This window comes from Acomys minous (genome assembly GCF_964271855.1).
Source record: "Acomys minous genome assembly, chromosome: 8".
Lineage (NCBI taxonomy): Eukaryota > Metazoa > Chordata > Mammalia > Rodentia > Muridae > Acomys > Acomys minous.
This window is the reverse complement of record NC_140489.1, coordinates 29,068,667-29,094,115: the sequence shown is the minus strand read 5'-3', so window position 1 is coordinate 29,094,115 and position 25,449 is coordinate 29,068,667. Positions and strand designations below refer to the sequence as shown.

General features: G+C 39.9%; 1 protein-coding gene across 28 annotated transcripts in view; it reads left to right on the top strand.

Annotated features, from left to right (window-relative positions):
- NRXN3 (neurexin 3) overlaps positions 1-25,449 on the top strand; it is a 1,580,128-nt gene that overhangs the window by 574,993 nt on the left and 979,686 nt on the right. The window lies entirely within an intron of this gene.

Genomic DNA, 25,449 nt, shown 5'->3' with positions numbered 1-25,449 from the left:
TTTCCAGGCATTTACATGGAAGCAGACAGTCAGTAGCTACTGTTGCTCAAAGCTCTGTGGGGAATTTTTAAACATCAAAGTCTCCTTTTGGAAGAAAAGATATTAAAACGACACTTGACACATGACATATAATGGTCAGAGCCCTCCCCCCCCCCAAAGCTAGGATAGAGATTTGGATCCATTTTTATTAGCTAGAAAGTACAACAGAGTAGAGTGGTACTCTAGAACATCACTACAGAGTAGAGTGGTACTCTAGAATACCACTACAGAGTAGATGTGGCAAATCTGGCTCAGTTCCTGTAGGAGTCTTCAGACTTGATTGGTTGTAGCTTTACTGTCAGGATACACTAAAGTGGTCCAGGGCCTCCTAACAGAGTTTTCACCAGGGTCTTGTGACTGTCTATGTGCTGGCTACATTACACAGAGCAGATCACACTTACAGGATGGCAGTGGGAACACATTTATGGCACTTCTACAGTAAGTGTCACGGCGCCTATGCCTTCAGACACATGGCCTCAGATATTGGCTCAGAAACCACACACTCACACATAAATAGCACTCTCCTTAAAGATCAAAGCCTAAGGAGAAAGAGGAAATTGGGATTTGGGTGATAGCCTGTGAAGTAAATTGTCTTTAAGTTCAAATGACCATAGTGACATTGATGGGTATCTGTTCCTACTGAAGAAACGCATGAAGTCCTAGTTGCCACTGCAAGCACTGGGACAAAACAAGGAACAACGCTACTCTGGAGCTCAGCTTTGGGGCTGGGGGTTGGGAACTCATTCGTTTCCACTAGTGTGTCCTTCATTTCACAGGCATTGACACTGCTCAGGCTTTGGGCTATTAAGAGTATCTGTCCTCTTCCTTTGTGGCTTGAGCTGTTGTCACCTTTACCATAAGATATGTTACCTGAAAAGGCTTTTAAGAAGATTCAATCTATTTTCTTCTGCCCCTGTGGATGTAAAAGAGAATTCTCCATTGCCCAATAGCATTATTCTTGGATGCTGTTAGTGAGTGATGACAACAATGATTGCCAAGTTTGAATGCTTATTCCCTGCTAGAGGTGGGCCACTCATATGTGATTAATTCCATCAAGCATCACAAAGTAATTATAAGAAGCACTTTATAAAAGAGGGAATGGAACCTCTGAATAATAGAAACTTATCTGAGCTATAACTACCAGAATTGAGGGTCAAATAAAAACTGGAGCTCTTGTCATGTGTAGGCCTAGGGAGGATGCTTTACATACTGGACTTCTCAGTAGAGAAGGCAGGATCTGAGCAAGTCAATGGCATAATGCTTACTTAGGATGCGCCAAACCTTAGATCAATCCTTGGTACCCAAAAAGTAGATAGACAGATGATTGCTAGACAGATAAAAGGGCAGAAAAAGATCTCAGAGAATGAGACTTAATAATGTCCATCCCAGTATTAATTGATTGCTTTGACTTCCAGAGATATTTTTTAAAGACTCTAACATTAAATTCATAAGGGTTTTTATTTTTAATCTTAAGAAATCAAAGCAAAAAAAAAAGACTCAATAACATTAAGATCATGAGCTTTGGGGGAGGGTCAGCATTTTGGGCAGTCGTAGACTAAAATTGGTTCAGAAACCATATTTAAGATGTTTCTGAAAGCAAGATAAGGAAAGTCTGGCTTTCTTAGTGGTTATGCTTAAGTCTTGTTTCCCTGTAGTAGATCCGTCAACACTGAGCGGTGTTTTGCTCCACTTGGGTAGGACCTCCAGGTATTTTAATATAAGGATGGACTTGCATCATACAGCTACAGAGATCCTCTCAGTAGAGAAGCCAGGGTTGAAGAGGGAAGTGACATAATGCTTGCCTAGCATAGCCATGCCATGGACCAATCCTTGGTACTCTAAAAAATAAATAATAGAGGAACAGATTTAAAAAAAAAAAAAACAGAAAAAAGTCTTCCCAGAGAGTGAGAATTGATAATGTCCACTCTTGCTCCATGTACTCAGCCCCAGCTCTGGACATCCTAGCCCCACATTCTCTCAGTTCTGGCCCTTCTCTCATTTCCGAGGTCTTGCTCAGTTGCTTCCTATTGCTGAGATTTGCTCTTGCCATTCCCAATACCCAGGATATCTTGATGTCTTTCTTTATACATATTTTTTTTCTAACAGGAATTTTCATCTCAGTAGAAAGACAGCCTACTCTGAAAATCTACTCCCAACTTCTCTACCTAGATAACTCATATTTTGTTTTTATTATTTTCATATACCTTTCCATGCCTGTGCTTGTGAAAAGCATAAAGTCTCTAACTTAGTGGATAGCTCTCAAAACATAATCTACATCCTCATTAGCACCCATGTTGCCCAAGAACTGGGAATTATCCAACCCAACCGCATACCTTACTCAAACAGAGACCCTGCAGTGGATTGGGCCCAGTCCTGTTGGTCTGCAGGCATAGAGACCTAGGGACATCTGTGTCAGTATGCACCCTTAGCCTTTCTCCCCTGGTGGCCAGGGTTAATTACAGACTGAGTCACTGTTCCCCACCTGATGCCTTTGCTTCTAAACCACTGAGTATTGCTCATTCAACTCATAATATGATGCATGCATAAATGAGCTTGTTAGACTTTGTAAAAATCTTTTCAAAGATTTATTATTTCAATTTTACAGATGAAAAATGAAAGACTTTCATAGCTCTAGGGACTTCCAGACACAGGTGTGGCAGGTCCAGTGAATTTGTGAGTTTTCCCTTTGCAGAAAATGTCCACAGTGGGACAGGTATGTCTTTGTTAAATAGAGTCTATTACCATTTAAGGGGTAAAGTTGAAGAAAGGTATCCATGCACCATCTGAAAAGAACTTGTGTTCCTTCCTCCCTTATTAAAGCATTTATTGATGATAATGTATCACATGCTCCTTGGGGGGGGGTGCAAAATGAATACTGTCCTCAAAGACCACATATTATCTTCGTGTCTACCAGCCTGAAGTGTGTGTAAGCATGAAAGCCTGTTGTGATTCAAATTTTTTATTTAAATGCCAAGCAGATAGTGATACAAATAATTATAATACAAAATACCTTCACTTAAAAATATAGCTTATACATTTTCATGATTTTGAACATGGAAAGTATAAAAACTGTTTTCAAAAGGCTTGATTATATCAACAAAATACTACTAAGGTCATCTTATTTCTCATCGAATTCTTTACCCAAAGCCATTTAAGACTATTCTAAGCCAAGCTCAGTGGTGCATGCGTATAATCCCAGCACTCAGGGAGGCAGATGCAGGCAGATCTTTGTGAGTTTGAGCCCAGCCTAATCTACAAAGTGAGTCCAGGACAGCCAAGGCTACACAGAGAAACACTGTCTTGAAAAAATAATCCTAGACAATGTATATAAATGCTATGTGAAAAGTGTAATATCTAAGGAAAATCATTTTCACAGTTTAAACGCTTCTAAATGGTTCATCATAGAGTAAACGTTGCATTGTGTTTCCTTTTAAATAATTTACTTTCTTTCTCTCCGACTCCCACTTTTAAAAATTGCCTTTGTTTAAAACAAAACAAAACCAAAAAAAAAAAAAAAAAAAAAAAAAAAAAAAAAACCAGCTGTACTCAGCAGCTGGTTTGGAATTATGGCATTGAGGAGCCAGGGAGTTTGCACAATTAACAGCTATACATAGATCTAGTTTCAGGATGAGCATGTTTAATGATGTGCCACTAGCCTGGTCCCTGTGATAGCTGGTTAAAATCTTATTTATGTCTCTGCCAGCTTCTTACACGCCCTGTACTACTTCTTTAATTTTTATTTTGTTGGTTATTGGATTTGGTTAAGGGCAATGAGGCTGCAAAAGAACAGCCTCTTTTCCAGCTGATACCAGTTTTGTGTCATATTTACTCTGAATTTTGAAACTAGCTTCACAAGACTGAAAAACTGATTATCTCCATCTACTGCATCTATCTTAAAAATTGCCAGATCAAACACTCCTTCGTTGCTGGTGGGAATGCAAACTAGTACAGCCACTTTGGAAATCTATCTGGTGCTATCTCAGAAAAATGGGAATAGGCCTTCCTCAAGACCCAGCTATTCCACTCCTTGGAATATACCCAGAAGATGCTCCAGCACACAACAAGAAAATTTGCTCAACCATGTTCATAGCAGCCTTATTCATAATAGCCAGAACATGGAAGCAGCCTAAGTGTCCATCAGTAGAAGAATGGATAAAGAGACTGTGGTACATGTACACTATGGAATACTACTCAGCTATTAAAAACAAGGAATTCCCTAAATTTGTGGATAAATGGATTGAGCTAGAAATGATCCTAACGAGTGAGTTAACCCAGAAGCAGAAAGACTCAAATGGTATATACTCATTTATATCTGCATATTAGCCCAAGGGGCATGTCCCACGAAAGCCTTCACTTACCAGGAAACTGAGACAGAGGGGAGGACATTCTATTGGGACTCTAGATGAGAGAAGCATGGGAGAATGGCAAAGTAGAAGGATCCAGAGGGTCCTAGAAACCTACAAGTAGAACATTATGATAGGCAGATTTGGGCCCAGGGGTCCCGCTCAAACTAAGGCACCAGCCAAGGACAATACAGGGTGTAAACTTTAAACCCCTACCCAGATCTAGCCAATGGACGGAACACTCTCCACAGTAGGGTGGAGAGTGGGATACTACTTTCTCACATACTCTGGTGCCTCACCTTTGACCATGTCCCCTGGAGGGGGAGACCTGGTGGCACTCAGAGGAAGGACAGCAGGTTACCAAGAAGAGACTTGATACCCTATGAACATATACAGGGTGAGGTAATCCCCCTCAGGAACAGTCATAGGGGAGGGGAATAAGGGGAAAAGAGGAGGGAGGGAAGAATGGGAGGATACAAGGGGTGGGATAACCATTGAGATGTAACAAGAATAAATTAATAAAGAAAAAAATTGCCAAATTATTTTTTAAAAAAGTATTTATTTATTATGTACACAGGGCTCTGCCTGCAGGCACTCCTGCACACTGGAAGAGGGCATTAGATTATATTATGGTTGTGAACCACTGTATGGCTTCTGGGAATTGAACTCAGGACCTCTGGGAGAGCAGTCAGTGCTCTTAACCTCTGAGCCATCTCTCCGGCCCAAATTACTGACTCTTAAGAGCCATAAAGCACATTGTTCCTAGCATTGGCTATTAAAGTATGACTCATCAACAACCGAATACCTCAATGTTGTACACATGGCAGGATATCAGGAGAGGCATAGTATCTGCCTTAGAGACACTGAGACTCTGTTTCACAAAGAAGACACAGAAGATAGTCACTAAATTCTGTGGTGCGCATTTGAATTTGAAATGCAATGTTGTTGCTGGGCTGAATCCTGGAGCTGAAAGAGAATGAGTGGGAAAAGTCAGCTATGAATACCTTCTTCAGTGCAGTCAATGGGATTATGTCAATGCTAATTTCTTACTTTTGAAGTAAATCTCCATAGATTTCCATAAAGACTTAATGCTTTTAAAGTTCCTCCCACTATTCGAGCCCCATGGAGACCTTAGAAGATGTGTGAAGAATTGACTGACATTGGGGCAATGAACTCAAGCCTATTGTCGATCAATGCATACAAAGCAAACATGGCCTTTTGAAGGAGGTACTAAGATTGAAATCAGAGACTCTGGTACCTGCCTGTTACTTTATAATTGGGTGGTCCTGGGTCAGGTTCTTCATCTACAAGACAGACATATTGTTTTGCTTATGCAGATAATAGTGCTACTCACCGTAAATTTAAACTAAAGTGCCCTGAAAATACTATAATTGTTGTGCTTGGGAATATGTGCAAGAGGCACTCAAAAGTCATCAGCCCATCCATGACCTACCCGACTCTCAGTATTTGACAATCCAAACTCCCCACCCCCATCCACTTCTCCATTTCCCTTCAAATAGAAGAGCAGGGCTCCCAGAGCTATTCACTGAGCATGGTCTAACAAGTTATAATAAGACTAGGTAAAAACTCATAGCAAAGCTGGAGGAGGCAACCCAATAGGAGGAAAAAGGTTGAAGAGGCAAGTCTTCCCGTGGAAACATGACCAAATGTGTGCTTTATCCCCCTCTGGTGGTGTCTCCATACATTGCAGCCATTTTTTGCCTCCAGCAACACTAGACTGCTCCTTAAGTAGTTCAGCAGCTTCGCTCATAGTTTCACCTGGAGGGCAGCTCCATCCATTTTTCTTTCTTATGGAACCTCCAAATGGTCTTACAACAATAGTGTTCTGCTGAATGTGTCATTTTCCAAGAATGCTCTAACGCTTTCACCCATACGCCTCCAGGGTTTACTTTATCAACTCTGTCCTCTTCTGCTTTATTTCATCATGGTTGGCCTGTAGGAGGAGGAAGAAAAATCATGTGCTTGCTGAATTGTCCCCTGACCAATGTCTCTAGCAAAGAGCCATGGATCCTCCCTAGATAGGAACCATCTAGAATGCAGTTTTGTCTTCTTTTATTTTGTTCTCTGTTGCCTCGCCAGCCACACTGCTGGCTTTGGAAGAAGGCGCCTCCAACAATGAATTTACCTCCCCTTGGCCTTGGCTTTCCTCAAACAAATGTGTGTTTTCACCCACACTTCACCCACAACACAAACATACATAGCTGGTCCACTCATCCAGAGCAGCCACCAGCATTTGAAGATCAGAGGCACTTTGAAACACAAAGCTCTTCCTTCCTTTCTTTCTTTCTTTCTTTCTTTCTTTCTTTCCTTCCTTCCTTCTTTTGGCCTTTTATTTTTTATAATTTATTCATATTACATCCCTACTGTTACCACCTTGCTTATATCCTTCCATTCCCACCCTCGTTCCCTCTTCCCTTTCTAATCCTGCCAAGGGGACGTGATCAAATCACAGGCCCCAGAGTTCTTTCAAACTGGGGTGTGTGGAGGAATGGCTTCAAATTCTCCTAAGCCATCGTGCCATGTGGTGATGTTAGATAGCAGTGATAAATAATACTAGGTGCATATAATATTTCTTATCCCCAACAATACTAGAAGATACTGTTCCTTAAAATATTTTTTCAGGTAAAGAAAACAGGGTTTGAACAGTTTTCCTAGGTGAAAGTGTAAGGCTATGGGAAGGAGGGGAAAATCTTTTTGCCTGCACCAATATATAGCTGAGTTCGGTCGCGTGGTAATCTTTTCTCGTGTGTATCCTTCATTCACATCACATAGCACTCATCAATCTTTACATATAATTTTCCCCCCTGGAGATTCTGGAATTGGCCTCACATTGCTTCTTTGCTCTGACTCTAAGCGGTCATTATTTCTTGATTAGGGTTAGCATAGATGATAAATCCCATTTTCCATTCAGTGAATAAATGTTTGTTAAAGGAAAGGAGGGAGAAGAAAATCTCCCAGTTGAGGTAGCCAAAGGAATGCTTTGCCAAGGACTAAAAAGTCAACTTGGCCTTGGAGCCGTGGTGCAGGCCCAGATAAGTAGAGGGACATGAGATGGGATTGGTATCTTTCTATCAGCTACCTCTTAACGTTGGCTACCATTGGTCCAGTTTTAAAGCACATAGAAGGGACTGGCTGGATGTTCAGTGAGGGCCTGAGTTTCAATTCCCGGATCTTAAATAAAAGCTAGCTACGTGATATGAGCATAAGCAATTCTAGCACAAGGATGTGGAGATGGGGATAGAGATGAGAGACCCCCAAAAGCAATGAGAGACCCCAAAAGCTCATGGGCCAGCTAACCTACTGCACACTATGGCACACACAACAGAGGGATCCTGTTTCAAACTAGATGAAAGTCCAGGAGTGACACTGAAGATTGTTCTTTGACCTGAGTGTATACACCATGGTATGCTTACTTCCTCATTTCTATATAGGAGTACACACACACACACACACACACACACACACACACACACACATCCATAACATTTCCAAGAGACTCATAGTATTAGCACACTCGCTTTGTATATGACAAATTGGAATACTGAGAGGTTAGAGAGGTTAGGTAGCTTGTAGACTCCTGGACTCACTTTGTAGGCCAGGCTGGCCTCGAACTCACAGTGATCCACCTGCCTCTGCCTTGGGAGTGCTGGGATTAAAGGTGTGCACCACCGCACCTGGCCCTGAGTTTACACTCTTAATACACCACACAATTTTAAGAGTTCCTCCATTTTTTTCATTCAGTCCTTTATTTTAGCTCCCTGTTACATAGTCAGTGCTTCATTACAATGAATGAGTGAATATTTTCTACCTTTGGTAAATAAAAGAGGAGAGGTTTTTCCAGGTAGGAGAAATAGCAGGAGCAACAATATAGAGGCAGACATGTTAATGATGTTATTGTTGAGTGGGTTTCAATGGGCCACAAAGCGAGTACACACTTGACAAAGTAGATATGGATCAACCTAAGGAGTTGGGGTCTTATTTCCCTTGATGTCAGGGATGTTACTCTGTCCCTGTCCAGGTCTATAGATGCTCTGGGCTACTCTGCTTTATAGTCCTGCATGATGCAGATTGTATGAAATTACTTATACAAGTGCTTATTATATATAGCCTAACAAAATACTTAGTTCTCATGTTCTCCCGGTGTGTGTGTGTGTGTGTGTGTGTGTGTGTGTGTGTGTGTGTGTGTGAGAGAGAGAGAGAGAGAGAGAGAGAGAGAGAGATGCATGTGAAGGTATGAATGTTTATGCCGTGAGTACACAGATAGAGGCCAGAGGAATGTGCTGCCTTCTGTTAATCTCTACCTTGTTTCCTTGGGACAGGGTCTTTCACTGAACAGGAAGTTTGCTGACTTGGCTTTCTGAAAAGCTCCCAGAATTTTCCTTTTTCTGTTTCCCAGTGCTGTGATGCCAGGCTAATGCAGCCATGCCTAGATATTTACAGGGTGACAGGGAACTCAAGCTCAGGCCGGCATGCTTGCCGGACAAGCACTTATGGTACCATCTTCCCCACCTATCATGAACCTTAGCAAATGGGTTGAGTTTAACCCACGTGATGTGTTTGTAGACGCAGCAAATCAGCACAGGGAAGTGGAAAGTATCATGTTTTGGATAACAGGGTAAAACAATTGTTGACAACTATTTTTTCTGCTTTTCAAGGAACCAATTACCGAACAAGGCAGTTAAGATTCTGTAATAACATATTTGGAATTTTCTAACATATGCAGGTTGCATATAAATTGAAGACATTACAGCCCATTTCATTATATTATCTAAGTCAAATGCCATATCTAGAACAGGATACAGGAAATCAATCATCAAAGCCATCTTCCCTGAGAATTCAACTAAAGGAAAGACAGAAGTGGATCCAAATTCCCCCATAGTTATTTTCCCTCTTACCAGCAATCCTGAGAAACATCCGGTGTCTCGGAAGATGAAATTAATCCAGGTGGTATTTGGACTTCTGCTGCTGATAAAGTTGAGAGGAATAAGACCTGTGCAACCAATGGGATGAAAGCACAAAAGTCAAATTCCATGAAAAACCAGGGGGAATTGCCCGTGAAATAAGGTGTCTTTGTCACTGCATGGATGGCTCTGATTTCTAGAAGGGATTGCACACTAAATCAGCCTCTCACAAGATATTTAGCTTGTTTAACTTGATGACATTTTCACTCATAATGCTTTCATCTCTCATCTCTGGCAGAGGAGACAGTATCTGTGCTGAACAACACCAAGGCTGAACTTTCACTTTACTGTGTTCTCTCATCTATAAACTTTATCAGCATGATGACACAGGGAATCAACCTGGCAGTTTGCAAAAAAGAATTGTGTTAATGAAAATGTCTGCACTTAATCTTAGCCAAAAGGCCAGGATGTCTCTCTTTTCCTTTATCTTCCATTCTTAGGCTTGAAGATAGGAGTTGGAAAGAAAGGAGGGGGAATATAGAAATATATAGGGAAGATAGAACAAAAAGTAGATTAAGGAATCTACCTCAACTTAATGCCATAATTATTACTCACAAGGTTATTTTAAATTCACTGCTATAGAATTTTATATATAGATGCAAAATAAGTTTAATTTTAGATACAATGGTATAGAATTCAAATATAAGATTATTCTTCACACACATTATATATTTTTCTACTCTAATATGTGGTATTATACCCATATAACTCAATTATAATACAAGGTTTACTTCCAACACTTTGAAAGTGCTATTGCAAGCTGTTTAGGATAAGTAAGCTATACAAGTTAATTGTTAGCTGATCAAATCATGGTCATATCAATTACGAGTCTATTTTTATCACATGACTATACATCTCAGGTACAACAGATAGATATGATTCTATAGAAAGATAAGGTAAAATAGTTAAATAAGGTCTTCAAAAACCTCATAGACATACATAATATGGCATTTAAAATGTTTTTATTATATTAAAGATTCATTGACAATGAGACAGGTTAACTCCTGGTAATACCCAGCCTACCTCAAAGAGAATGATGAGCATAAAAGAACCTCTTCATAGAGATGGCTTCAAATGTGGCAAACAAGCCACTGGGGAAAATGTCCTCATTTCTACCACAGACAGAATTCTGCCTAAAAATGGGTAAGCTTGGTTGCAGGCAGAATCAATGGCCAAACTTTGTCAAGACAGAGTAAGCAAGTCCTCGATAGTTCCTTCCTCGCAAATAAGTCTGTCAGATATATTTGTCAAGAAGGCTGAAAATGATGCTCTGACATTATAGAGAGTTTTGGGTGACTGTTCATGTAGCAAACTGTCCCTGTCATCTTCTCATTTGGGAAGCTGCTAACCTGCACCCCCTGTATGTTCAGATAATTAGTTTTATTCTTTCTCAAGTCTCTGATGGGATTGAAGACCAGATAGTTTAGTCTTGTAATTAAGCTTAGTTGTTTACAGGTGAAGATGTTTTGGGGTCTAGAGAGGTTTTAAGTTGATAATGATGAGATATGATAGATATTGATTTACAGTCAGAATTTTAGATGCATCAAGATAGGAAAGATGTTTTCTTAAAAGCTGCCAAAACACTAAGAATGTAGCATTTATATAATTCCTGATTATTTCATGGTTCTTGTTGTAGGTAGTTTATTGTATATGTGTAATAATATAAATGTATATGTAACAAATAAAAATATTTAATACAAAAAGGAAGGTGGAGAAAAGAAGAGAAGAAAATGTCTGTGGCTGGTGGTCGAATACACTTTGGGGCCTCAGAAAAGTTAACTATGATTAACAAAGAGTTAAAATGAGGGCTAGGGATGGGGTGGGAGACGGACAGAATTTGATGTGAGCTAAGAGAATGCAGTGGGGAAAACAAGATGGTGAGCATTTCAAGTTTTTGAGACAGGCTCTATGAGTAAATTTTGCCATCACTAATCCTGCTTGAGCAGCTAGACAAGCCTCAGGGATCCTACTGTCTTTCTGCCTCTGCCCCATGCATGCCCATGGAATTGCAGGTGCATGCTATGGATCTGGCTGTGTTGTTGTACTTGGATACTAGGATGTAAGCATAGACTCTCATGCTTACATAGCAAGCACTTGACTATCTGCACCATCTCCCCAGTCTCTGTTATTCTCATTTGCCAGAGAAGGGAACAGAGGCTCAGGTACATTAGAATTGTCACCTTGGGAGAAAAGACAAGTCTTAAGCTTGTGTATGACTTACTCCCAAGACCATCTTCTACAATAAGAAATTATCAAGAAATACTGATCCTATTTGTCTCCTAGAAATGAGTCATTGTCTTTATAAACATGAACCCACCCTCTCATGAAGTTGTAATGTCGGGACAACCTCTTAACCCTCTACCTAATACAACATGCATCACTCATTCCATGCATTCTTGCTTTGTCTGTTTTTTTTCTTAATTCAAAAGCATTCATTTTTTACACCAAATGTAGAAGACAAAGTTGGGAAGGTAATGAATAGGCATAGGTTAATTTTTATAGCATCCACACTTCTTGTGAGCTATGACTCTGCTTCTTAGAATGTTGCATCATCTTTCTGCGCCTTACCTCTCTTGTAAAATGAGACATAGATTAGTGTATTGCTCCTATTTTCATGAGGATAAACAGGGTAATGTCTACTGTAGCCAGCCCATTAGAGGTGGTCATAAATGGTGTTAGGATGGAAAAGTGAAGGGAAAACATAATTTTTGTCATGCTGACATTCTTAACCTAGAAGAGCAGTTAGTAGCTTGTCTAAAATTGCACAGCCACTACACCAAGACACTAGAACTCAACTTTCTGAATATGCCACATGCAGTCAATGTGTTGATAATGCATACAGTTAATAAGATCAGAGGAAGGAAAAGCACTGGATGTTAAATATTCCAGAGCAAAATTATTGGTCATGTGATGCTGATAAGAGACGTCAGAGAGGAGGAATCCAAGGATTTGAATGTGGGCAGAGGAGAAAGTACAGTCCAGGGATAAAAACAGTTTTTATGAAGAGGTCTTGCTGTCCACATCTCCTTTATATACCACTGGGGAAGCCCCAGCTGGACGCAGGCACTGCTTTTCTCCAGACTGGTTTTGAATTCACTATGTAGCCTAGAAAGGCCTTAAAATCATGATCTTCCTGCCTCAGCACTCACAGTAACTAAAATTCCAAGCATTTGCAACTATGACTGATAGAAAACAATAGACTTTTACTGCTTTGTTTGTTTGTTTGTTTGTTTGTTTGTTTTTAACACTATGTAGCTCTGACTGGCCTGGAGCTTCTAAAGATCTACTTGCCTCTGCCTCCCCAGTGTTGAGAGTAAAGGCATATGCCATCCTGCTCTGTCCACTTTTCTCTCTCTTAAGCTTTCATAATGTTTAGTTTTTGCTTTGGCTATATGGTTAATAATAGTCACCAAGTTTAGGATATATTGAAAGAATCCTAAGAATTTTCTTCTCATTTTGCCAAAGCAACACTAATGAAGACGGAAAGTGAACGTAAGTCACAAGAAGCAACTGGCAGAGGAAATAAGGAGCTATTTCCTAAATAAACAAGATTATAAGAAGAGTTTATTAGAATTAAGATAATGCAAAAAGTGGAGGTAGGTGCTGGGCAACAGTGGCTCCCAAGAGTTTTTTCCATGGGGCGTGGAACCTTAGTCCTCCTTACATGGCCATTGTCCCAGAGCTCCTGGTCAGAGTTCTCAGCAAAAGCCAACTGTGCAACCTGCTCTGCTCCACCCGAAGCTGAGAGGTCAATACTTTGTGCTTATGTGCGACCCATTCATGCCACCTGAACTGGCAGTTAAACAATGGTTTGCTACTAAAGGGAGCAAATGGGAAAATTATTGTCTTATAGCTGAAAGACAGCCAAAAAAGGAGCTGAATTTATGCTAGGACAGCTAGAGGAGAAGAGAGACACTAGCAGGGGATAGCAACTGGTTTTTTTCCCCCTGAATTGCTCTTCTTTTCCTTGCCTCACATTCCTGAAGATTTCCAAAATGCTCTTCTTGGAGCCTACCTTCCTCAGGCAGACATCATGCCTCCCGTACTGGTCTCTGAGTGGATGCCACATATTTCAATGACTCTTTGACAATTTGTTGTTTTTAGAAGAGCCAGAGTGGCATTGTATGCAACTGTTTCATCTTTCCATCTTTATTTTCTAGTAGAGTGGGCTTATTAGCAGAAGTGTTTCCAGTAAATGTTGGTGAATGAATAAATAATTAAAGACTATGCTGCTGTCTTTATCCCACCCCACTCACTGTTTCTCTGGGAAAAGTCACCTGACTTCTCTTTGTTCCATTCTGCTTACTGGGAGCCACCTCCCACCTGCCTCACCACCACCACCACCACCACCACCACCACCACCTACTACTGCTACTACCGCTGCTGCTGCTCCTGCTTCTTCTTCTTCTTCTTCTTCTTCCTCCTCCTCCTCCTCCTCCTCTTCTTCCTCTTCTTCTCTTCCTCCTCCTTCTCTTCTTCTTCCTCTTCTTCTCTTTCTTCTTCCTCCTCCTCCCTCCTCCTCCTCTTCTTCTTTCACCTCCTCCTCCTCATTTCCTTCCCCTTCTTGAGCCAGCTTTTTAAATAAAACAGAATACCATAAAACAACTTTAATGTTATTTACACCCAAAAGATTTCTGAATTCCTGCTAATTTGAATCTAGTGACCAGAGAAAAAAAACCAAAATCATCCATGGCAGCACTGATGGTTAGTGGCTGATGGCAGCAGAAACAGCAAAATATCCCAAATAAAATTAGCTTTATTTTATGTGGATTGGTGCTTCTACCTGAATGTATGCCTAGAGAGTTTCAGATCTTGGAGTTACAGACAGTTGTGAGCTTCTATGTGGGTGCTGGGACTTAAACCCAGCTTCTCTGGAAGAGCAGTCAATGACCTTAACTGCTGAGCCATCTGCAACAACTTCTTACTGGCCAGTGTGTATAATGAGATGAGATGTTCTCCGAGGCTCTCAGTGATTAAAACAGAATGTTGAGGGCCTTCTATACACATATTCCCCTCAATTAGTCATCAGTACAGCTGTATGGTGATATATAAACAGAATGGAATTAGTAAGAGAAAGTTCAATAACCTGTTCAAGATAATTTGATAATAAATGTCAAGCTGGGTTTCAGCCTTTCACAGGCTTGTCTGTCTGGAAGTCCATGTTATTTTCCAGATGTTCTATGGGGAACTGACCAGTTAGACTTGGCTGATCTCCCTTTGGTTTCAGTATGAGGTATATGGTACAGGATCACTAGTTGTCTTCACTTAATGTTCCAAAGAAATCAATGAAAGGACCTTCAGAGTTGGAGAAGTTGGTCTATCAAATATAATTAAATTGTTTTTCTATAACCACAGGCACCAGATTCTTGAGGTTCCTGCTCTCAGACAGACCTCAAAGTGAAAAGTATTAATATTATGGCAGCAAAAGAGAGGTATAAGGTATTTGAACAACTTGAGGGAAACCCGCCTATAGAAGGCCCTCAACATTCAGGTTCCACCTACCCTCTAACATAACTTTGTAGTAACTCAGATTTTTATCAGTGTTCTTTGCTATATAATACATTGCCATTGACTTGAAACAACACATATCAAGTCAGAGGCAAAGGGAGCACACGGGATGGCACAAGCATTTTGAAACCTGAAAGCCTGTCCCCAGTGGCACACCTTCTCCAACAAAGCCACACCTCCTAATGGTTCCTAGACGATACCACAACTGGAAAGCAAATATTCCAAGTATGAGTTTATGAGGGTCTTTTTCATTTCAGCCACAAATCTGACTTTAAGGCCAGGATTGAGAGTTGGGTTTTTCGTTTTTGTTTTTGTTTGTTCGTTTGTTGTTGTTCTTGTTGTTGTTTGGTTTCCACATGGTAAGATCCAGTTCCTAATAGCAACAGGACTCAGGCCATCAGCTCATAGAAGCTGTCCTCAAGTGACATCCTCATGATGTAGAAGCCTTTTCCATAAAGCCAACAGTAGAGAAAAAAAATGTATTTCCTAACAGGAGTAATTGTCCCATCAGCATTGCTGTGTTGGATTTGTTGGAATGAAGGCACAGCTTCCACTATCTTCAAAGAGGTAGAGACCACCCAAATGTGTAGGTGCCCAATGTTCAGGAAGATTACTGTGGACCTCAGCAGGCTCTAGTCACATACTCCAAGTTCTACAACCTCAGCACAAGCCACAGTGTTCTCCTATTTGTACAAGATGCTGATTGTACCAGAGAAACTTTTCTCAAGACACCAAAGACAGCAAACCGTTGGGGGAGGTGAACCATTTTTACACTCCTCAACCATGTAAATAAAGGCATTGGATGCCTGAATTCGATTCCCATGGAAACAGCTCAGCAGATCCAACACCTTGAACAAGAGCTAACACTGGATTGGAAAGTGATCTAAACCACTTTGGCTGCCCTTGAACTCTACTGCACCCTGGTGGACTGAGACCACCTTGCACTCCTTTAATACAGCACTGAGGAAGAGAACCTATGCTTGTGGTCCTCCTTGCACAAATCTTTAGTAAAATCAATAGTAGATCACAAATAGGAATTAATAGGAATAGAAATTAATAAGAATACTTTATTTCCTAACAGAAAAAAATCATAGAACTATCTGAAAAGCAGCTAAGTGACAATGTGATAGAATTTACAAAGGAAAAAGAAAATGACAGGTTATGTGGCCAGAGAAATTAACACAGCAATAAGTAGAGACTATGGGTCCCTTGTAAATAAATTTATTTATCAAAAGTATTTGTTCTTTTTTGTGTCTTTTTCCATGCACCTTAGAATTTCTTTATGGTGCCTTGGTGATTGCATGAGTAGAATACTAGGAATACTATTATTTTTTTTTCTGAGCTTTGATAGAACACACTGTGCCTATCCTTAGGCCCAATTTAAGCCCAAAACAAGCAAGAAGAAACCCATGTACAAGAAAAGGCTCTCCTGAGATATTAGGGACATGCTATTGATCTACAGCTCATTTGAGTTAATAGATGTCCTTACTCAGGAATTATCAGTGAAAAGTTCTGTCCTCAGGGAGATTTTAGGAAGACCATGTTCTTCCAGTTGCATAAAAGACCACTACAGGCTAAGAAACAAGAAAATAATATTCTACTGGCAGATATAGCAAATTTTTATATCTGAGTTTTTGCCTAGATTTATGTACGTGCACATAAATATTTGTAAGTAGTTCCTTTTAGAAAGAAACTGCACCTAGATTTCAAAGGTGTTCATACTAAGAAGCACATAGCAATACATTTAAATATTTTGGAAACAGAGTTTGATACTAGATATCAATATTTTCTGGTAGCCGTTTAGGGGAGGAGATGTCAATGTCTAGAAAGCTCAGGAAATACGTTCATTAAGTCTTTGACTTTATTTTAGCCTCAGTTCTTATTGCTGGCTCTCTAGTCTGTGCTGTGAAATAAACATAAGATTTTAAAAATATTAATAGATACATGTTACTTTCAAGACTATGCCCTCTGGGGAGAACTGTTTTACACTGTAATCATGAAACAATGCTTCATGGAATGGGTAGATCACTTGGGAAAGAACTGGGGAGGGCAGCACCTATAAATGGAGGGTCTTCTAATCACAAAGAGTACTAGATGTGTTTATATGTCATACGAAGTGTAGTAGAAGCTAGAGAGAAATCTTGGTGGAGAGAGCACTTGTTCTGAAGGTGTAAGGGTCTGAGTTTGATCCCATAAACCATGTCACAATAAAAACCAGATGCCACCATTGGGGTATGTCTAGAATCTCAGCGCTGGAGAAACAGAGACAGGAGGAACTCTGGGGCTCCCTGGCAAACTGCTTTATCCAAGTCAGAAAGCCCAGGCCAATAAAAGAGTCTGCCTCAAAGACCAAGAGCGAGAACTCCTGAGAAAGGATAGTACCCAAACTTGATGTGACCTCTGGTGTTCACACGCACATAAGTGTATTTTTCTACATTCATGAGCATGTGAAAACACATATACACACAAACACAAGAATAAAGTATTAATGTGATGTTGGCAGAATTATAGAAAACACTAATTAAAATACAAGTTCTTTTGGACTATAAAGAATATGGTAATTTTTTTAATGTAAGTTTCTTAGGCATGGTACAACAAAGTGCCACAAAATAGGCAGCTAAAATAACAAAAACATATGTTACAGTCTTAGGAGTGAGCTGCAGAATCAAGGTACCAGCAGGACCACCTCCTCTCTGGAGGTTCAAGGGGAGAGTCCTTACCTGTCGTTGGGGCCTCTCAGGTTGTGAGAATCTCCAGCCTTCCGTCATCTGTAGTTGCATCACTCTGACTTGCACCTTGATCCTCATGTGCCCATCCTCCCACTCTGTGTGGTAGTAAAAATATCTATGATGCCACCATAGGATTCACAGACCTTTGCCTTGTGTTCCCCCAGCCCAGAAACTCTGATATCATCTGGTTATCCTCAAATTGCTTCATTTCTCACACTTACACGTAGAGTTAGGTTCACACCCCACAGTTTAAGAGTCAGTACCTTAAGGATGTCCCACACTAGATGATCACAAGCCAGCTATATTTCTGACCGACTATCTCTAAATCAGATTTTCATCCCTCTCCTTGGAACTTATCCTAGAATGGCTTCTGGTACTCAGGAAAATACTTAAGTTTCTAAGATTGATGTAGAGACTATAGCTTAGAACACATTTCTGGAAAGTATAAAGAAGGAATATAGATCTTTTATGCCTTCTCTACAATTTCTGGGCCATTCTCCTTGCATCTTAATGTATTTGCCAATCCAGACACCCTCCAAACCCTGTTGTTTCTGGTGGGGTTTTTTGTTGTTTTATTTTATTGTTGTTATTGTTTGTTCTTTTGTTTTCTGATAGAAGGGTGGGTAAAAAGGGAGGATCCGGGGGGAGTTAAGGATGGGGAAGGAATGTGGACAAAATATGTTGTATGAAAAAGAGTAGCACCAGGCAATCTTTGGAGAGGAGAATCAATGGAACGCTTGGAGAGGTGGAACAGTGGTTCTTCTTTAAGGCTTTAGAAAGCGTGTTAGAGAAAGAGGAAAAGATTCACTGCTGTGATCATACTGTTTTAGCTCATGGTTTCTGTCATGTAAGAATGAAGAAAAGGATGAGATTATTCACACTTACTTTCACTGTTAAGTGGTAAATAGACACAGCTTCTCTCCCCTAGCTCCTATCTCTCTGTGTGTGTATTTCTCTGTGTGTGTCTCTGTCTCTCTGTCTGTCTGTCTGTCTGTCTGTCTGTCTCTCTGTCTGTCTCTCTGTCTCTGTCTCTGTCTCTCTGTCTCTGTCTGTCTGTCTGTCTCTGTCTGTCTGTCTGTCTGTCTGTCTGTCTGTCTCTCTCTCTCTCTCTCTCTCTCTCTGTCTGTCTCTCTCTCTCTCATGTGTATGTGCATGTGCGCACAACGGTTACATCTCTATGCACATTCAATAGCATTCATCGACACTATGTGCTAACACACTTTGGCAGCAAAGTATTAGCTCTCACAACACATGGTCTGGGCTGTGTTTGCTTTCCTCGTCTTCACAGGAGTAAGGCACTCATCCAGCCTGACCTGGTTCATACAGCTGCTGAGCGTTGGAGCTAGAGCCTGAGCTCAGGTGTGGTGGTTTCAGGACTCACATTGTTAACCAGTATGACATGGCCTCTGCTTGACTTCTGCGGAGTGTGCTGCTTAGGGCTTAGCTGTGGATCTGCACAGAGTGAGTTGTCCTAGTCCTTTTGGGCTTCATGCCCGTAATTAGGAGAGCTTTCAGAGACAGCTTAATACCAGGAATCTGGGTGAAAAGAATCTTAGAGAAAAGATGTCCAAAGAAGGTTCTTGCTACTCCATCCCCCTTTTTATTAATGACAGCTTAAATTTCCATAACTGTGGGCATAGTGACCAGACAACATAGGGGATAGGAGCATTTTTGGGAAATGTATGGCTTTAAATTGTCATTTTAATAAAATAATAAGTGTCCAAATCAACTGTTACTGGTGAGGTAAAAAGGTTTTTAAATTACAAGTTCAATATCTTTTCAAGTACATTTTAAAAGGAACATGTAAAGAAGGTATTTGGAGAGAAGGGACAGTGTAAGTCAAAGACATGTGATGAGAGAGGCAGTGATGGGTACAGGGAACTTCTGTAAAGTGAAACACATCAATTTCGGGACTGGGGCTGCTGAAGGAAGCTGTTTGCAATCGTGCACTTGGAAAGGCATTATAACTCTTCCTTTGTTGTTAGAGGTAATGCATTCTGGAGGTACTAAAGGAGCAATCACAACACACCGCCTCACGGCAAGCCCACAACAGAACCCTCCTGTGGGTCTGCAGTATTGTTAATGCCTCACTTACGCTGGTCTCCTGGGCTCCGCAAACACTTTGGACCACTTAAAGAAAGGCATGGTGGCTAATCGCACTAAACACCCTCAGAGGTGGTACCACGAAGTAAGACTGGGCAACCCTAGCTCTAATGGGCTTGATTGTGGTCTCTGGAGTGAAAACCGCCTCTTGCAAGCTGTCCAGGCAGCTCTTGGGAAGTGGGCGGAGATTTAGCACTTCTCTTGGAGGAATCGATGTCTAAGCTCTTCAGGGTCTCTCACTGCTTCCTAGGGATTCTCAGTGTTTCCCCAGTGGGTGCAATCGAACTGTCATCATCTACATTAATTACCCTTGGTGGGGGGAAATCTGTACTCTGAAGGGGTTTAAAGCTGAGTCATAAGGTCAGGACAAGCACCCTGAAGTGAGAAAGAGGTATTAGTTGTTGGCAATCCATATACCAGATGGCATTGTTCCATATGCACAGGGAGAAGAGATTCAAGGAGTTGCTATTTCCAAAACTAGGAAAATGGGGAGAGCGGAATTCTAAAGAACTGAGTTTGCTTTATGGAAATGGATGGTTGACCTCAGAGTGAATGCTGAGCAGTGAGGAGCACCCTAGATATCGAGTGGGAATGTGCAGAATACCTTCAATAGAATAAAACAATACCAGGGGGAAAGCCCTGCTTGCTTGGCCTTAGCTTGCATTTAATAGCACTTATTTAATTTCCTTATTTGTAAAAGAGCATCGGTTCTCAGCCTTGAAGGGCGACAGCATCTACTAACAATTTATTGGTTTCTATTCCCATGGTTAATCTCTCTTGGCCCACGAGACTAATTTTCCATTAATAATACTATAATAAGCTTATTTTTTGCATGAAAACACGTTAGTCAAAGGAAGTGAAGCCATCTAAAGGATGATTATGTAAGTACTCATGCAGGCAATGTGGGGATGGGCATCTTGGCTGCCCATCCATGCACCACGGCCTAACATTTGGGAAGACTTGATGACAGAGTGGTCACAGTTGCATATCATCCTGGTCTTCATATTCTTCGTCTTCCTTCTATTTTGCATCATAAATACCCCCAGAAAAATGATTCCTCATGGGCCACTTAGAATTTTCTACTTCTTTAACTCTACTGCCTTTGTCTTTTCAAACAAGGAATGTTTTATGCCAAGTCCTCAGATCTGGCCTTATACATAGTAAGGGGCTATAAATATGAGATGAATAAATGAGCAACAGAATCATTCGGTAAGTCAGCAGCGAGTTTTCAAAAAAAACCTCCAATTATCTTATAAGAGGAGTCCAACGTAATATAATGATGGTAATAAACCAAATAGGAGCCATTCTAGATGATTGTTTCCTGTGAACAACAGGGTCCCTGGGATGCTAAAGGCCCTGGCTGGTGGACTGCATATTGGATCATAAAACTTTAAGTGACAGCAGAGTGGAAGAGAATCAGTGCCAATTCTATGGTCTTATTCTATTACAATGTTTTGTTCAAGGTAAAATTTGAAAAATAGAGTTGTTGCTAAATTTAGTGGGTCTAGGGTGGCTCTTTACTTCACCCTCTGAATTCTAGAAGTATCCTTTGAATGTACATTTTTTTCTATAACTCATTTCGCTTGTTTCGTTCTTGTTTCTTGTCATCACAGAAGTTTGATTGGCTCATACTACACACCAAGCAGAAAACAGCTACTCTACTAAGTGATGCAAAATTGTAGTTTCATTAAGAGTGATTGTTTCCTTTTGAGGAATGAAGTCATCCAAGGTCCCCATCAAGGGGCAGATTCATTTCATTTCAAACTCTCTTAATTCTTGACCGAGTGCTTTTGGCTCAACATGTATGAACACGCCTAGACTAACTACAAGATCGCTCAGCTTTTTAAATGATTCTCCTAGGCCTGGGACTACTAGAGAGAGGGAGACTGTGTTTCAAGCCTACTGAGTGTGGTGAGGCTGCCAGGTTTGTGTCCTTCCTCTGTGTCCCCCCCACCCCTCTGGCCCCAGTGCATAGGGAAGCATGCACCACAGGCCTGCAGCAGGGCATTAGCCACCAGGAATACCTGATAATTACCATTTTTTGAGAAAGACTACTGAAGATGGGCAAGACTAGAACAGTAGGGTTAAAAAACATAAAAACAAAACAAACAAACAAAAAACAACCCAGCACAAGGTTCAGTGCCTCGTGTTCCTGAAACTTTGCCTAGCCATATATATGAAGTCAAGAAGCTTGGTTAATGAAGTTTTGTACTGTAAGCATCCTTTTCAGTGCATATGCTGTCACTAAGCTATAATTATGATGTGACATTCTCTCTCACTGTCGATGTCATTCCAGGCCTAAAAGAAACAAAACACAATGATTTATCCATTTAGATTGGTTTTCTTCAATCATCTTATAATATGTCCTCTATTAGTCTTTCTTATTTGCTTAGAAGCATGCTTTATGACTGCTGTTACCCCTGTGAGTTTTCTAGAAGTGTGAAATGAATTCTGCTAAATTGCTAAATCCTACCTGCCAAAGGTTCAGCACCCACACATTTTAAGAGTTAAATGCCCGGCCTGAAATGCAAGTCTTGCTGTAGAGAGATCATTTGTGATGAAGAATCTGACCTTGAAATCTCTTAGAGAAGGCATAATAGCCCTTAGTTTCTTCTTGTCCCTCTCTCTAACACACACACACACACACACACACACACACACACACACACACACACACATACTAGCATAAATGTGTACATGTGTTTACATATTTATGCATGCACAAGTATTTGTATGTGTCATGAATAAATAACAAAATCAGCCTGCCCATTTTAAAAATACCAGTCAATTTTAAAGAGATAAAATATAATTAACAGTGACTTACATATTCTAGTATGGGGTACTAGAATGCAGAAGAAAACATATTAATTTTTAATTTCTGATTTTCTAATTTTAACCAAGCATTCTATGCAATTTTCTCTATTGTTTAAAGTCTTCAGCCTTTTAATTATTTTAAATTACATGTATTTCCTCCTTGATCCTCAAAGCAATAGATAATTACTATAGAAAATTTGATGAATTCTGAAAACTATTTAGAAAATATAATAATTTATAACTCTACCACTTACAGTTAATACCTCTTACCCTTGGTACATTTTCTTTATGAATACAGACATAATAAGCACTAATATCAAGAAGTGCACTTCTACACATAGACATAAATATTAAAAAATTAAGGAACTATGATTTCTCAAAATACTAGACCCTATGCCTTTTGCATAATAATTTTTGTTTCCATTTAAATTTTGCCATGAGCTTCCTCAGTTAATAGATGTTTTTAAAAATAATTTCAAGTAGCCTCATATTATTCTGCTATGTGCTAATTAGTAATAAATCATAAGATGCTAATTCTTTTGTCAAATGATCCCACAGTCTATGTCTGGTTGGTGTTTGAAGGATATTGTGATGCCTTTCATAATATATATTATTATATCCCATGCTACATATTTTAAGAACTATTACATATTGATATGTAAGTATTAATATCATGTAAGTTGTCTAGTCAATGCTTGTGACTCTTATTAAGGTAGATACTATTATCTCCACTTTGTGTCTAAAGAAATAGAATAAAAGACAGAAGTTAAATAACTTTTAGTTACTAAGTAGTTAAGCTTAAAATTCAGCGGTCTAACTTCAGTATCCATGTTCCTAATCCACTATGCATTTAGTATTTCCAATAGACTGGTCTGGTCATTTCCTGAATAAATTCAGTTTTCAGCCTATGTGCTTGCTGGGTAATGTGATTCATAATCATCATTTCTCATTGTTTATCTAATGTGTATAACTCACCATGATCAGTTCTGTTGAGAAATGCAGAGAGGTAAAATCTATGGCACTTACTTGAAAGACAGTCTTACTATGGGTGTAATGTATAAGTATATGCAGTTTCATTTAATAAGAGCATTAATCATTACATTAGTAGGGTGGATGCTATTTCAGAGTAGTGTGGAAACAATTTCCAAATTAGTTTTGTGGTTCAGGGGAGTAAGATGCCATTGTAGAGTTGGAGAGCCTAGAATATTCTACTATATCAATTAATATCTTTGCTGTAGAGGAAATCTGTTGTTCACTTTGATCTTCATTAATTTATTAACTAGGTTCATAAATGATATGCTTATTTTAAAATCAGTCTAAAATAAGTAATTGTTAGATTTTATTAACTCTTTAGGAACCTTCCAAGAACTGATTCTGCATTTAATATGAGTGTGTTATAGATAGCCACACCCCGACATCCCTAGACAAGCCAACTTTGAAGAATAACTAGGAAATACGCAACTTTAAATTTGTGCTATAGAAATAGTCATTAGGTTATTTTTGAATAATTCTTAGAAGATGTGCATATAAAATTCTGGATATATTTAGATGGTGCCAAGTGCTTGCCAGACCCTTTCCACATTTCAACTGCTGTTCTCTGACTGCTAATGAATCTTGAACTTGACCTTAACTTCAATGCAATTTCAAAAGGTCTTTCCGTTCATCATATTATCCTGCTTCTGATTAAGTATTCCCTCTTTGTCAGTCTTTACAAACATCAAATTAGCTATAACCGTCCTTAATGGTCTTCTAATGTGTATAAATCCAAGCAGATAATCAGACAAGGGATCTAGGATTTTTTAAAAAGTATTTCTTCAAATTGGGGAAGGCCTGGTGGCACTCAGAGGAAGGATAGCAGGCTACCAAGAAGAGACTTGATACCCTATGAGCATATACAGGGGGAGGAGGTCCCCCTCAGACACAGTCATAGGGGAGGGGAGTAAGGGGGAAAATGGGAGGGAGGGATGAATGGGAGGATACAAGGGATGGGATAACAATTGAGATGTAATATGAATAAATTAATAAAATACATTTTTAAAAAGTCATTCTGATAACCCCAAGAAGAAATCTGTAGATCTCTGTGGCACGGCAGTAATTATTTTGCATCTTATTTGGTTCAAGAGACCTCCACACAGGTAGTTGTTTCTTTTTATTTCAACAAAAACAGAAATGTAAATGGAAGATGGTAAATTTTGTTTGTTAAGACTTGGGTCTCATGAAGGACCCTCTATGGTTTGTCACCTGCATCATGGGGGACATGATTACAAACTGTAGGGCAGGGCAGCTGGGGGTATCTGAGGTTTGTGGAGTCCAGATGTCCTCAAGCCTCAGTGTATTAGAGTCCAGGTGAGGAGCATTTTGTTCTGGCTTCCACTGCAGGTGTTAGGCCCAGCAGGTCGCATGGGAACAGGAATTGCTAACAATTTTCCAGATGGTGCTACTGATCTGGAGACTGTACTTTGAGAATCGCAGGTAATGTTTATGGTCTCTTGCAGAAGGGAAAGCAAACTGAGCGAGGTCACCCATGTAGGCATACTAACCAAATCCTGCTCCTTCTCTGCAACTTTCTGCTGCACTTAGAGCAACCACCAAGTCTTTGTTATCCTGAAGCTGTATTTCTGGCCCTGTCTGTTCATGTCACAATCCTCACAGACGTAAACTAATCTTCCTTCTAGGTGTTCAGAACACTTTGATTGCAACTGAAACACACCCGGATTTATTCATTATACCGTCATCAATTCCTAAGCATGCCTTTATATGTATTTAAATATATGCTTCTAAAAATAATCTCTAATGAAAACACTAGGAGATTAAATTCAGTGCCTAGTAAATATACCATAAACAAGGAAGGTTCCTCCGCCCTTTGGAATTATGAGGACGATACAACATCATAAAATATGTTAATTAAATTTAAGATAATAGAAATGGTAT